Genomic DNA, 15728 nt, shown 5'->3' with positions numbered 1-15728 from the left:
AGACACACACACACACACACACACACACACACACACACACACATCAATTCTATGTCATAGGGAAACCTATCGGTGAGCTTTTTCATTAAAAAAGAAAGAGGAAAGAGCGAGCAAAGGCCACGACTCCTGAGCATGTGTGTAAGGGGTGAAAAGCAGCAGAAGAGCCTAAAGCAAACGGAATTAAAATACTTCTCTTCTAAGGGGATCCCCTCACCCAGCCACCCTCGCCCTTTCTAGAACGCCTCTTGGAAGACACTCAACAACTCATTAAAATGGCCCTGCTCTTCCTCTTTCTTCACTTTGAGGACAATGACCACCAGATGCTTTTCTCCCTGGGGATATTCTTGGTATTTCAGTTCTGAATTTAGTTGGGGTTGGCTTTGCCAGTTCTTTTCGGCAGGCGGCAAGCACAGGCGGCCTGGCGGCTGTGGCCAGCCCTTCTCCCCAAGTCTCTCCCAAGGACTCCTGTTAGTTCTCATGTTGAATAGCCACAAACTCTGTCTAAATCACCTCTGCTTTGCTCTCTGAGCTCCGTAACGTGGTTCAGCAATACTGGCCTCTGCTCTCTGTGGGCTTGGAAAGTAACAAGGACTGGGACTCCTTGACTCCCCATCGCTCTGGGGCCCTTGTGGCCCCATTTCCCACCCAGCCTCCTGTGGGTGTGCACACTGGGGAGCGATGCCCTGCACCCCACCCCTGTTCCGGCATGGACCAAGGCCTCCATTAGGCATCATCTATATTGCTTTCCCGAACCCCTACCTCCAGCCTCAGGCCAAGGGAACAGAGTGTAACTCTCCCATTTCATGGTTCTTCTTTAAAATAATAGGGTGATGGTAGTGCATAGATGGTGGTCTTTGAAGTTTCACCCAACTCTGTGATTTTTGGCTACGTAGCCACAGTTGGCACTTTGCAAGTTGAATCAGGGACGTAAGACTCCTGGAACCTGGTGGTACTCAGAATGGAGGGTAAATGTCATACACACGGGTTTCTTTTTTTTTTTTTTTTTTTTTTCCTTTTTTAAGGACCAAAAATGACTTTGACCTGACTGTTTTTAAAAATTTCTACCCTTTAGGCAATCACTGACTGTGGGGGCGTTTGAACTTGAGCACTGCTAACCCAGAACTGGCCTCCTTTTCCCCACAGGCAGCACTGGCTATGCGGGAGAGCACGCCCCCTCGTGTCCAGTCAGAGAGTTGCAGTTAGTTTCCATTTCTCACATCCAATTTTTATTTTATTTTATTTTATTTTTTAATGCAAAATCACTTCCCGACCTACATGCTGAGAGGTGTGTTTGGAGAGGGTTGAGGTCACAGCAAATGAGATATGGATGTTGCCTTCATGGAGTTAAGGTAACCAACTATCCTGGTTTGATGGGGATTGAAGGATTTCCTGGGACCCAGAATTTCAGTGCAAAAATCAGAAAGTCCTGAACAGACCTGGACAAGTTGGTCCCCTAGGTATATTCCATTCACTCTGTTGCTATGCAGAGACAGGGCCTCTAAAGGGGTTAAAATACAGGACTGGCTGTTTACTGGGAACAAGGATTGAGAAAAGTCGTAGAAGGGCACAGTTTCCTGAAAGGGCAGGTGTAAGCAGGGCGCCAGATCAGAGGCAAGTTGGGGGACGTCAGGGACGGAAGGACACTCGGCCCTTCAATTGTGTCTAAACAGCAAAGTGCTGGACACTGTGATGAGTTTGTTTCACTTCCTCCAGCCTGTTCTTCAGCCAAGAAAGTCCTACACAGACTTATGAACTATTGGATCGTTTTTCTCTGTTGGCAAGACGATTTCAAGGCTTCTCTCTCCACGATCCCATCCCCCAGAGCCAAAGTGGGGAAACGCAAGTTGTCCGTTTCATCCTCCAGGGCTTGGCTAACTGAAACATTATAAACAGATCAGAAATTAATATCCCCTGACTAATCTCTGGCAGCGAAGATAATAATTATGGTTTAGTCACGCAGTGTCGAACAGAAGAAAGGCACCGTGTGCCCAACGGATATTGGAAAGAGAACCAAGGCAGGCAGCTGCGCTCACCTGGGCTGGAACCCAGCCAGGACCGCAGAGCTAACACTCACCACTTAAGGTGCAGGTGTTTCAATGAACGAAACAGACCGACCTTCCCACCTTTGGAATAACTTTTCAAATTACCCGAATGCCACCCACGCTGGTTGGTCCTGGAAGGTTGCCTTTGCCTAGACTTGCTCAGTGAATCAAAGCTGATCAGGTTACCTGGTAAAAGGGCCCGGCTGTTGACTCCGGGCCTTCCGAGCCTCCTTCCTGTGGTGAGGCTGCAAGTAGAAATGTCTCAGGTTATTGTTATAGAAATGTGGTTTCAACTGGAGGTGATTTTGCCCCTGGGTGTCCCCTGGACAATGTCCGGAGACATTTTGGTTGTCACAACTTGGTGGGTGCGACTGTTACCTAGTGGGTGGGGCCAGGGGTGCTGCTAACACTCTATAGTGACAGCTCAGCCCCCACCCACAACAAGGAAGTATCCAGCCCCAAACATCAGTAGGACTGAGGTTGAAAACCTTGCAAGGGGGCACATAGCTGTTAGATTCTTCTGGCCTCCTTTTACTCCAACTGTTCAACCAAAGCAGAATATGAAACAGGAAGCGTGATGTTAAGAGACTGGTAATTGCATCACTTTATCTGAGTTAATGCCATTATCGTAAATCAGTGCTGCTCCAGGATCAAATCCAGCTTCAGAGGTTGGTGGTCAAACCCAGCCGACTGCCAACTCCATCCAAAAGGAAGGGAGAAATACAGAAATAATGTACTGGGGAAACTCAGTGTGTAGCCATAAATCTGGGCTCATTTACACTGGGCTTACAATGCACCTGATCAAATGAATAAGATTAATGTAGTTTTTTAAAAATATTTTTATTAATTTCAGAGAGGAAGGGAGAGGAAGAGAGCGATAGAAACATCAACGATGAGAGAGAATCATTGATTGGCTGCCTCCTGCATGCCCCCTACTGGAGATTGAACCCACAACCCGGGCATGTGCCCTTGATCGGAATCGAACCTGGGACCCTTCAGTCCATAGGCCGATGCTCTATCTACTGAGCCAAACAGGTTAGGGCTAATATAGTTTTTAAATACAGCCAACAAGGAAATTTACATGATAAGACTGGGGAGTCTTGTAGTGCCAGAAAGTAAGAAAGTGCTCAACTAAATAAAAAATACATTGATGGGGGATGTCAAAGGGATACATGAGCCAGTGGCGAGATCTCCCAATGGCCAAAGCTGGGGACAAGCTGAACAACAAAATAAGTAAGGTAGTGCTGGATTATAAATGAAAGTGAAAAATAACTATCCATGCGTCCATGCTAACATAAATCAATAAGCAAGAGTAAATACATCTATCCTGAGTTGGAGGATAAGAAAGCTTATTTTTAATTTTTCTTTAAGAAGTCTTTTAGAGACGTGTTAACAACGCGGACCGTGTGGTCAACATCTATATATATAAAAGCCTAAGTGACCATCGCAACTGAACCGACGACCAAACAGGCTGTATGGGACGACCAGACCGGCAGGGGGCTTAGTGAGGGGCGACCAAATGACTGAGCAGCAGGCTGCCTGGGGTGACCAGGCCAACAGGGGAATTAGTGAGGGATGACCAAATGACTGAACAGCAGGCTGCATGGGGCAACCAGGCCAGCGGGGGAGCAGTAAGGGGCGACCAGGCCAGCGGGGGGGGTAGTTAGGGGCGATCAGGCAGGCAGGCAGGTGAGCATTTAGGAGCCATTGGTCCCGGATTGTGAGAGGGATATCCGACTGCCGGTTTAGGCTTGATCCTGGGGATTGGGCCTAAACTGGCAGTCAGACATCCTCTGAGGGGTCCCATTGGAGAGGGTGCAGGCTGGGCTGAGGGGACCACCCCTTCCCATGCACGAATTTCATGCACAGGGTCTCTAGTTTTAGATATGAAGATGCCTGAGTTATTTAGTTGAGAGGATAAAAATGATGGACTTCCTCTTATCACCATCACCTCCAGCTTTGGTTAAACTGCTCCTCTCTCTGAAGCCTCATTTTTTTCTGCACGTGTGAGATGAAGGTAGTAATGGAATCTACCTCATTGTTGTGCGAGGATTGAATGAGATCCTCCCTGTAAATCTTCGCATGGTGCCAGTTATTAACAATTGAGGAATTGAAGAACATTGTCTTTCCCCTCTGTATTATCTGGCAGTGGGCGCCTCCTTCTCGCCACTGAACTGTGAAGTCTGTGAGGTCAGGGACTTTATCTCCGACACCTCAGCACCCACTGCAGAGTAATTTGAAATAAGCACGTGTTGAATTATGTGCGTCTTCTAATTCTTAGCTATTGCATCCAGTTTAATCACACCTCGTGATCATCATGAATTAACACTGCATGTGCTTGTGTGGACGCACTGGATTTTCTGGGTGTGAAAGCAATAACAAAGGCAAGCTACACTGTCGGTGCCAGAGCAGGCTAGCTGCCAGCGTCAAATTAGCTACAGAGCACGGCCAGCGTGGCCCAGTGGTTGAGTGTCGACCTCTGAACCAGGAGGTCACGGTTTGATTCCCGTCAGGGCACATGCCCGGGTTGCAGGCTGGATCCCCAGTAGGGGGCGTGCAGGAGGCAGCCGATCAATGATGTTTCTCTCATTATTGACGTTTCTATCTCTCTCTCCCTCTTCCTTCCTCTCTGAAATCAATAAAAATATATATTTTTTAAAAGAAAATTAGCCAGAGAAGCCCTTAATTCTCTTTGTCTGTCTACATCCAGCAAGACGGTGTCAGAGCTGGCTTAGAATGTGATGGGGTGAGTCTGTTTGAAATTTCAGATTTTCCATCATGTGGGTGGTGATACCTGGGCTGGGGTCTTAGTTAATAACTTCTCTCAAGGACAACCACAGGACCCTTTAGGCTGAATTAGGGTGAATACCAAGAAATTGCTACGTACTCACAAGCTCTGTGAAGGCCTTATATTCAAGGGTAGTTTTTTCCCAAACACAATGATTTTTCATTCTCTTCTTTTCCCACCCCCACCCTCAACCATCTTCCCAGGATTCTGACTATTGCGGATGCAAGTCCCTCATCGTTTTTTCAGCAAAGCAGCACCCTTCATCATTTTATATGAAGATGTCTGAGTTATTTAGCCGAGAGGGTAAAAATGATGGACTGTGGAAGGTGCCTAAAAACTGCTCGAGAAATTGAAATGTAAGATTTCCTATGACAAATGTTCTGTTTTTCCTGGCAAATAATGTCTTCATTAATTCTTGCCACTAGCTGGTGCTAGGACGCCACTTAGTGAGCGTGCAATTGCATCGAATCAACTGCGATCTGTCACCCTAAGTGGGTCGTTCCTCTTTGCTTGACACCACGCCCTTATATCATTGCCACTGGATAGCTTCCCAAGTGGAGGCCGCAGGCCTCCGGCTCCTCCCTCGAGTGGGAGGGTGCCGCCCCCGACAGCCACACTTACAAACATCGCAGAGATTTCCTTTTGAATGAGATCGTCTTTAAAGTCTCCTTCGACACTAGAATGTTCTAACTGTGTTGTCACGCCCATCACATAAACTGCTTTTTAAATTATTCTTGAATCTTATGTAAATGGTGCGATGTCTTTGCTAGAGCTTTTTAAAGACAAAGCTATCCTAAGAAAAAGACTGATTCCCAATTTGTGTTGTTCGAGTCCTCCCTGAAGGAAGGAACAGAGCTAGACAGCCAGCTAGAACTCTCTCTTTATTTTACAATTTTACATGGGCACGTTTATATAGGATGTAATTGTAGCGTTTATGTGTTTTTTATTAATGAATCAGCATCCCGCCCTCCATCCAACACCACAGGGCTCTTTCTCTCTCCCCCTGTTTCATGTTTATATTCTTCGATGCATGATTTTTTTTTCCTTTTCTTGTCTTACTGTGCTAGCGTGGAGACAGGATGACAGCCGAGGTCCTTGACTGGCTCCTGCCAGCCAGGGCAGAGCGTTCCCATCTCACCATTCATGTGTTTGCTGCAGGGTTTTAGTTTCTTAAGCTTTATCATAATCATACATGGGTTGCATTTTACCAAATGCTTCCTTCTGCATATATTAAACCAATCATAGGCTGTTTCTCTTTTACATTCTGAATGTTGTGAATAACAGTAATTAATTTTCTTAAGGATAAACCACCAACTGGCTCATTGCGCTTTATCCGTTTCAAATGATACCAGATTTGGCTTGCTCATGTGTTTATAGAACTTTTGCCTGTTTGTTCATGAGTGAGAGTGACTGCTTTTTGGCTTTTCCTTGGCTCCTTTTGTTGGGTGGTGTTAAGGTGGTGCTAGCCTCACAGGATGGCATTGGGGAATGCCCTCCTTTTTGCGACAGAATGTGTGTGAGATTATAATAATGTCGTGTATGAATATTTGGTGAAAGTCCTACCAGGAAGGCCTTCAGAGCCTGAAATTTTTATTGTAAAATTATTTTTCCTACCAATTCATTTCCTTCAGCGGTCATAGAAATTTTCAAGCATTTTATTTCTTCTTTAATCACTTTTGCTAAGTTGTTTTTCTCTAAGAATTTGCCCATTTTTTTAAATTTTCAAATTTGTTGTCATATAATTGTTTGTCATATCTTATCTTGTATTTAATGTCTATGATACCTGTAGTGTATCCCTTTTGTCATTCCTGGTATGAGTTATTTGTGGATTCTCTCTCTTTCTTTTTAATCATGAAGATTTGTCAATGTTATACTTTTTTTTAAGAACTAACTTTTGGTTTTGTTGATTTTTTTCCTATTATATATTTACTAGAGGCCCGATGCACGAAAATTCATGCAAGAGTAGGCCTTCCTTCCCCCCTCTGCCGGCACTGGCTTCCCTCTGACACCTGGGACCCCGGGCTTCCCTCCTCTGGCAGGGACAGCAGGCACCCAGGACCCGGGCTGGCTTCCCTTGGGCCCTGGCTTTGTCAGGAAGGACGTCTGGCCTAATTAGCATATTATCCTTTTATTATTATAGATTTCCAATTATTTCTGCTCTCTATTATTATTTTCTTCTTTGCGATTTTTTGTGTGGGGTCTTTTACCCCACGACTAATATCTACTTATAATTTGATTGCCATTTTTACATAGCGATCTGTTTCCTGGTAAGAAATAACAGTTGCTTGACTTTTACTCCGTAGCTGGTTTGGTTGACTAGGGTAGAGTACGAAATAGGCAAAGGCAGAAATTTTGATGCTTCCTTCGGCTGATGAACTTCCTCTAAGTCCATGGCTACGATTCCCCTGCCTTACACAGGCCACTGAAATCCCGCCTGCCATGCGGGTCTCCCCTATTCCTGGGGAAAGGTAGTCGTTCCCATTTCTGGAAAAATAACACAGGAATTCACGTTCTTCTCTCTGTCGGTGACTTCGGTTATCCCCGCCAAGGGAAGACTAGCAGCTTTTACAACAAAAAAACACAGGCCCGAAGGTTCATCTGCTGACAAAACTGTGCTGACAATTTTATTTTCGGTTGAGTTTGATGTCTGCATCACCCTTCAAAATACTTAAAAAGTCTCACAAATCGAGCTTCATTTTATTATACCATCATTGCCATAACCTCTGCTTTTAAAAAGCATTGAGATATGTCAGAAATGTCATCATTGGCAACACCCTGAATTCATGTATAGAGCGCATCACCTGGCATTTCTAGGAGAGACCTAGAGCGATTCCCCCTGGGGATCCATGGGGCGAAGGTGCTCTCAGGGGCAATGCTCCGGGATGCATGGGAGCCGCTGTGTTTCTCAGCAGCCGGCGCTGGCCCTCCTGCCCCGGGTCTGGCAGGTGTACTCACTGCACCGGAAAGGAAGGGAGGTGGCAGTGCTGCCCGCTCAGCCCTCAGGAGCAGGTTCTGCTCCCTGGCGTCCTGCATGCCATTGCGCATCGCACTGATATTGAGACGGGAGTGTGAGCGGTATAGTTAGAGAATTCTAAAACGACAGGCTGAAAGAAGTAACCCTTTCCTATTACATTGACTTATAACTTCGAGGACATTCTTAAGTTTTAGCCCATCGAGGATAAGGTGCTGGAACATTAAAATAGATATTATTTTATTTAACTAAGAATATCCAATGAACCAGAACATCAATCATTTTGACAGAGTCAAAAACACAATCAATCACAAACATTTAGATAATTTCCAAGTGGATCAAAAATCTAAATTTTATAAATAAAATCATATAAGTACCAGAAAAAACAGGTAGGCAAAACACACACACACACACACACAAAATTGTCAATTCAACTACCAAAAGTAAAACAAAACAAAGATCTTTTAAATAGTGAAAGCACACACACACACACACACACACACACACTTGTCAATTCAACTACTAAAAGTAAAACAAAACAAAGATCTTTTAAATTGTGAAAATACAATAAGCACAGGCAAAAGAAATAATAAACAGGAAAAAGGTTTTGAAGCTTATATCATAGATAAAAAATTTATAGCAAGTGCTTCTAAAAGCTGAGAAGAAAATGTAATTTTAATGGATAAAAATTACAAACAGTTCATAGAAAATGGAAAGCAAATGGTCTTTCAAGATATGAAAAGATGCTCAACCTCCCTCCTAATAGGATAAGTGAGAAAACTACACTGACGTACTGTTTCTCATGAATCCGAATGACAAAAATTAAAACTCTGACACCAAACACTACAGGTAAAGGGTGTTGGGGACACAGGAATTCTCCAACGTTATTAGTAGGAATACAAAATAATGTAAACCCTGAAAAGGAGATTTTGGCGATATCTAGCAATTCCATATGCATTTATCCTTCCACACAGCTATCCCATTTCTAGGAATCTACCTCTGTGATACATTTGCAAATAAACATACATACATGCAAAATGACATATTCATAAACTACTTATTGCAATATTATCTGTAATGTTCAAAAATTAGAAACAACCCAAATATCCATCAATAGGGAAATGGTTGAATAAAGTATGAAAAAGCCACATAGTAGAGCCCAGTCCTATATAATAAAACCCTAATATGCAAATTGACCAAATGGTTGAACAACTGGTCACTATGACACACACTGACCACCAGGGAACAGATGCTCAACATCCAGGGCAACTCCTGCGTTGAGCATCTGCCCCCGAGAGGGAGGCAACCAGAGGCACAGTGGTGGTGACTGGGGGTTGGGGGGGGAATGGGGCTGGCCAGCAGGTGGCGCCAGACTGCCAGTCAAGGTGGGTGCCAGAGGGGCCCCCCCATCCCCATCTCCCTGCAGACTGCCAGTCAAGGTGGGTGCCAGAGGGGCCCCCCCCATCCCCATCTCCCTGCGGGTCTCCCCACAGATGGCCCTGATCACTGGCCATGCCTTGGGACCCTACCCTATATATTGGGAACAGGCTTTTAGATTTAAAAATTAAAACCTGACACAAGGCTACTCTAACACTGAAAAAACAGGATGATGCAGCAATGACATGCATGGACTCTGGCTTGCACATTTTGTGGTCAGCCCTGATCCTGACACTTATAACTGTGTAACAAAGCCAATTACTTAACTTCTCTCTGCTTCAGTTTTTCCACCCATAAGATGGGGAAAATGGTACTACTGCCTCAGAAGGATCATGTTATGTACTACTTTTTATAATCAGGGCAAAAAAATGTAGCTGCCCATGCAACAGCAAGATGCCTTCCACCTGTATGAAAAGTATGGTCACTGGTGCATGCAGCGTCCCAGATTGCGAGAGGGATGTCCGATTGCTGGTTTAGGCCCGACATCCCCCGAGGGTTCCCGGATTGGGAGAGGCCGGGCTGAGGGACCCCTCCCCCCATGCACAAATTTCATGCACTGGGCCTCTAGTGTGTCATAAAAATGAATGAGGAATATCTCTATATACTGAAATGGAGTGAAATCAGGATGTGTTGGTAAAAGAAAATATCACCTGCAAACAGTATATAAAGTGTACCACCTTTTGAGTAAAGAAGGGGAGTAAAGCCCCAGCCAGTTTGGTTCAGTGAATAGAGTATTGGCCTGCAGACCTACGGGTCCCGGGTTCAATTCTGGTCAACAGCTCGTATCTCAGTTACAGGTTCCTTCCCAGCCTGGGCCTGGTCAGGACTCGTGAAGGAGGCAACCAATCGATGTGTTTCTCTCACATTGATAGTTCTGTCTGTCTTTCCCTCTCTCTTCCACTCTCTCTAAAAATCAATGGAAAAATATCCTCGGGTGAGAATTAAAAAAAAAAAAAGTGCAGGGAGGAGAGCCCGGCCAGTGTGGCTCAGTGGTTGAGCGTCAACCTCGGACCTAGGAGTCAGGGTTCAATTTCTGGTCAGGGACATGCCTGGGTTGTGGGCTCAGTCACCAGTAGGGGGCGTGCAGGAGACAGCTGATCCATGATTCTCTCTCATCATTGATGTTTCTATCCTCCTCTCCCTCTCCCTTTTTCTCTTAAATCAATATAAATATAAATATATTTTAAAAAGTATTTAAAAAAGAAGAATAGTACTAAATTATATATCAAATTGATGCTGGACCACAAAGATAAAAGTGCTATTTCAAGTTATTTTCGGGTGCAGCGTGTGGACTGTGCATCATTAGTGGAGTCCCCTGGGGTTGAAAAGAGCTGCAAAGAAAGACTGAACTTCATTCAATCTTCTTTCTGTCAGTAGCGACCTTGGCGTTGCAACTTTGAAATTATTATCTGTACATTGTAGGGTTAATAAGTCATTACAGACATTGCCCTCGGCGGTCCCAGATCTGTCTCTTGCTTCAACAGTGTTTGGACAGAACAGACCCAGGGACGCCCCTTCTTCCAGCCTCCAACCACCCTCAACCAGTCACCATTTTGGAACCATCTCCGAGACCAGCCAACACCGTTTTTTTTTCTACCTTAACTCCTTATTACCAAACAACCATGAGCTCCCAAATTCTTCAGAATTTTTCCACCGAGGTGGAGGCTGCATCTGTGGGCCTCCCACACCTACCTCTCTCTGGGCTTCTATTTAGACTGAGATGAGACGATGTGGCTTTGGAGGGCAGGGCCACTTCTTTCGAGAGTTGGCGGAGAAGCTTGAGGGCGCTGAACATCTCTTAAAGTTGCAAAACAAGCGTGGCGGCCACATTCTCTTCCAGGGCCTGTGGAAGCCTCCCAAGATGAGTGGGCAAAACTAAGACTCCATGGAAGTGGCCATGGCCTTGGAGAGGATCCTGACCCAGGCCCTTTTGGAGCTGCATGCCCTGGGTTCTACCCGTGCAGACCCTCATCTCTGTGACTTCCTGGAGAACCACTTCCTGGATGAGGAGGTGAAACTCATCAAGAAGATGGGCGACACCTGACTCACCTCTGCAGGCTGCCGCCCCCCAGGCTGGGCTGGGTGAGTGTCTCTTCAAAAGACTCACCCTCAAGCATGACTAGGAGCCTTTGGAGCCCAGAGGCCTTTGAGGGGCCCCTCTGCATCCCCCTGGTGTCTCTGGCCTTTGCCTGAGCCTCTCCCTGAAACTACTAGTCATTCTTTTAATCTTCCTGAAGCCCTCTCCCATGCATTGGACCAAATGAAACAATAAAGTTTTTTTGCAGCAACAAAACAAAACAAAAAGTCATTACAGCAATAAAAATTATGGTTAGAAATTAAGACTTTCAGTCTAACAGAAAAGACACACAAATATAAACTCAAAGAAGTTCGGTGGAAAACTCAATAATGTTACATTTGAAGCAGAAACATTACTACAAATATTTGAAGTTTTTTTGTTTTTGGAAAATATGAATTTTCTAAGTCAATTAACAGAAGCAATAACAACACAATAGCTACAAATGCACCATTCCCCACTAAAAACAAACAGGGCCTGTTAGAGAAATAGCTAAGTCTAAATTGGAGGCAGAAAAGGTTTGAGTTGATCCTGTGCCAGAAAGCAAGGATACTCTCAAAGGCTAATGGGGTCAAAAGCCAGCTTGTGGGGTTACCATGGCCTAAGGTGGGACAGTTTGAGCATCAAAAAGAATAATGACTGTAACTGATCAAGACACACAAATATGTAAGAGTCAATGCATTCATAGTGATCATCAGAGCGAGAGCGAGAGGAAGAGAGAGAAGGAATAGCAATAGCAGCTCAAAAGATGTCACTGGGTTCCATTGGGGCTACTATTGGAGGCAAGGGCACCAACTCCGTGATTCTGTTTGTGTGTTATGTGCCATTGAGTTGGCTCTATAAATCCCCAAAATTCATGGGGTCTCTAGAGGGGTCCATAGCTGTAGACTGTCCCCATGAGAGCACGAACCGTTGTAATTTTCCAGAGCAACAGTTCAGTTGAAGAAATGATCAAGTTTCTCTTCCCTCAAAGCAAGACATTCAGAGGCACACAAAAAAACTGTGTTTGCTTTGAAGAAAAAATTAGCATCAATCGTAGGTTATGTTAAAACTCATCTGAGACCTTTAGGAAGGTTAATACATATGAAAATATTTGCAGGATCCTTAGGGCTCAGTGCAGGGCTGGAGACGCTTAGCCTGTGTTCTACAGGAGCCTCTTTGAAACCCCGACAGATGTGTATTGAATTGCACCCAAAGGTCAAACCCGGAGCCCTGCTGCCAGGCCACAAACTGCTTCTCCCGGGCTCCTCGAGTGTTATTTCTGGAGGAGCTGTGGCCTTGGGAACTCAGCGCACACGCTGATCAGTAACCAAAGGCAAATAGCTGTCCTTTGGGCGTCAGCTTCTACCATGGTGACCGCTAATCCTCTCCTTTTAGGACTCGGCTAATGTCCCATGTGGATGTGTTACTTTATTTGAGTAGAAGACACACAAATGAATTGGAGGGTCCATATACTATCATATACTACCCATCCCACGAGATAAAGTTTTCCAGAAGAGCATTAAGCGTCTCACGGAACTGAAGGAGAGGCTCAGTCCTGGCTGTGTTTATGTGGGTGGGCTGGCCTGGTGCATGGACGGGCAGGTTCTACCATCTCTCCATGCACCAGCTCTCCACACTCCTGCGTCCGGGTCTGCTGTTCTCCTCAGGGAGACCCTCCCCGGGACCCTCTGCCTGGGCAATTCCGCTCATTCTTCAGGCTCAGCTCCAATAACCCTTCTTTCACGGCAGAGTGCCCACCAGACGTCTTCATCTGTAGCCGTGGCCTGCGGAGTTGGGGGACACACTCAAGAATTGCTTGGGGCACAGGAACAGTTGAGAACTCCTCTTTATATTTAGTTTCTATCTTCAAAAATAAAAAAGAAATCCACCCTTTCTAAAATTCAACATGCAAGTTGGTGGAGGTCTCTGTGTATACAGTTTATTCACATATATTGGGTTGCACGTGTGAAATTGTCATTATTGGGCTATTTTTTGTTCTATAAATGTGGCAGTTTCGTGTAGTTCATCTAATATTACACTGAGAGTGAGTGCTCGCAGCGTTGTTACTGATGGGAATCAAACGTTTTTGGTCAGTAGAGTCAAATCATGGCGTCTTACCTTGCTATTGCTTCCCCGCACCAGTAAGCCCTGAAGCTGGAGAACTGAGCCTCTAATGTCTCGAGTCTCCCACACACACTTAACCTTGACCTTGGGTTAGCGTAGCTGAGGACGAGGCAGATGCTTCCTCCGTTGGCATTTTGCATCTTGCATGCCTCTTGGAGCCTTGGGAACGAAGAGTATCATATTTTGAGCTCTGGACTGTGACGATTGAATGGAATCTGAGCCCACACCTAACAAAATAAACTCTTCTCCCCAGAACCGCCTCTACCCCCACCCGTCCCACCTGATGGCCCAGCTCCTTCTGTCAGGCCCTGGAGGAGCCATTGCACACCCACCACATGCAGGGGAGCATGTCAAAGGCACCCAAAGCTCCACCTGCCCTTACATCTGAGCTCCAGTAGCCCTGTGTGCTGGGGCAGGAGTGACAGCGAGGCCATCGGTCTGGGTGTCCGCATGGCATGGAGGCTTTGCCTGCTGAATTCCCAGCAGCCATGACTAGACCTTACTACCCCGGAGAGGTAGTGGCAGTGAGCTGGGCTGCCACAAAGAGTAAGATGACATTAAACCACGTCTCCGACATAGACATCAAGGTGACGCTTCGGTGGCCTAATTTCAGGGATGGCGGTAGGGCCTTTGTTCTAAACCTCTTTTACCGCTGGCCCAGTTCCTGAAATTTTACCATTAGTGACATTCCTTTGCTCTTCCTCTTCCCCATTCTTTCCCCCTCAGGTGGGCCCATAAGCAGCCTGCGGGGGGGTAGACCCATCCATGGGTTCCAGACCAGGGGCCTGGGTGACAGGAGTGAGCAAAGACAGGTGGGAGGGTGCCAAGGAAAGTCTTACTTTTGCCACAACCGTCTCTGGGATGGTGTCACTGTGTGCTCGCCTGCCGGACAGCGGTCTGTAAACACCATCACTGTTGTTAGTTCCTGTGAATGCAGAACGCTCCTCAGACCCCAAACAAACCACAGACCCAAGGGGATATTTTCATTGGCATGCTTTATGAATTACTGGGAGGCTTTCATCTCACTGTTAACATCTAGGGTCCAGTGCCTGGCTCACAGGAGGCGCTCAATGAATAGTTGTTGAACGCACAGTCGATAGACATTGGACTTTAGTTTCATTAAAGCGTTTCTGACCACTCAAGGCGAGTGTTGAGTGAAATGAAAGCCTTTCAGGGTTAGTCACCGTGAAGGGTGGGGAAACGCGCAGCTGGGTCTGCCTTTGTATTCCACTCGCCTATTGTTCTGAGCCACATTTCTTTCACCATGGATTCCTCCAACATGAGTGAAGAATTGGAATGACGGTTTGGGAAGGTCTAGTCACATCTGTCTGTCACAGAGGAAGCATGGTGGCTGCCAACCCATTGTTTGGAAGAATCAAGGGGATGGACCAAGGTCAGAGTGGAAGAGGCCAGTGTTGCTCTCCATGTGGGATGGGCTGGATGGACGGTGAGAGCTGACCTCACAGATGGGTTACTCCAACGGGGGCAGGGAGGGGGGGAGTTTCCAAGGGCAGATGTAGCAAATTATCTCCAACTGGGTGACTTAAAACAACAGGAATGTATTCTCTCACAGTCCTGGAGGCCGCGAGTCTGAAATCCAGGCGTCGGCAGGCACATCTCCTTATGAAGACTCCAGGGGAGCCTTCCAGCGCTTCCAGCTTCTGGTGGCTCCTGGTGTTCCTTGGCTTGTGGCAGCATCACTCCCATCTCTGCCTCCATCTTCACACGGCCTCTCCTCTGCGTCTCCGCCTCTTCTTATAAGAGCACTTGTTATTGGATGTAGGGCCAACCCAGTTAATCCAGAAGATTTCATCTTGAGATCCTTAACTTAATTACATCTGCAAAGACCCTTTTCCAAATAAAGTCAGCATCACAGAGACTGGGGCTCAGGACTCAGACCTATTTTGGGGGGTGGGGGGGTGGCACAGTTTAACCACTACAAGTGGGGTCAACCCCAGTTGTTTTCTGAACGTGATGCTGATAAAAGGATTTGTGGAGATCATTGAGAAATTCCCAGTCAACATCAAGCATATTTCTTCCTTAAAAGGAGAAAATGTTGAATTTAATTTCGTGTACCTAGCAATTATGACTCATTTTTTCAGGAGTCTACTTCACATCTTTAAATGATTTTTCTTCTACATATTGGAGAATCTCTTCCAACAACTGATCTATCACTTTGCACTTAAAAACACACACAACCGACTTTTGAAATTTACTAAGTTGCATTTTTATTAGAAACTAGAGGCCCGATGCACGAAATTGGTGCAAGAGTAGGCCTTCCTTCCCCTGGCTGCCAGCACCGGCTTCCCT

Source organism: Myotis brandtii, unplaced genomic scaffold (genome assembly GCF_000412655.1).
Source record: "Myotis brandtii unplaced genomic scaffold, ASM41265v1 scaffold410, whole genome shotgun sequence".
NCBI classification, from domain to species: domain Eukaryota; kingdom Metazoa; phylum Chordata; class Mammalia; order Chiroptera; family Vespertilionidae; genus Myotis; species Myotis brandtii.
Note: the sequence above shows the minus strand (reverse complement) of the source record.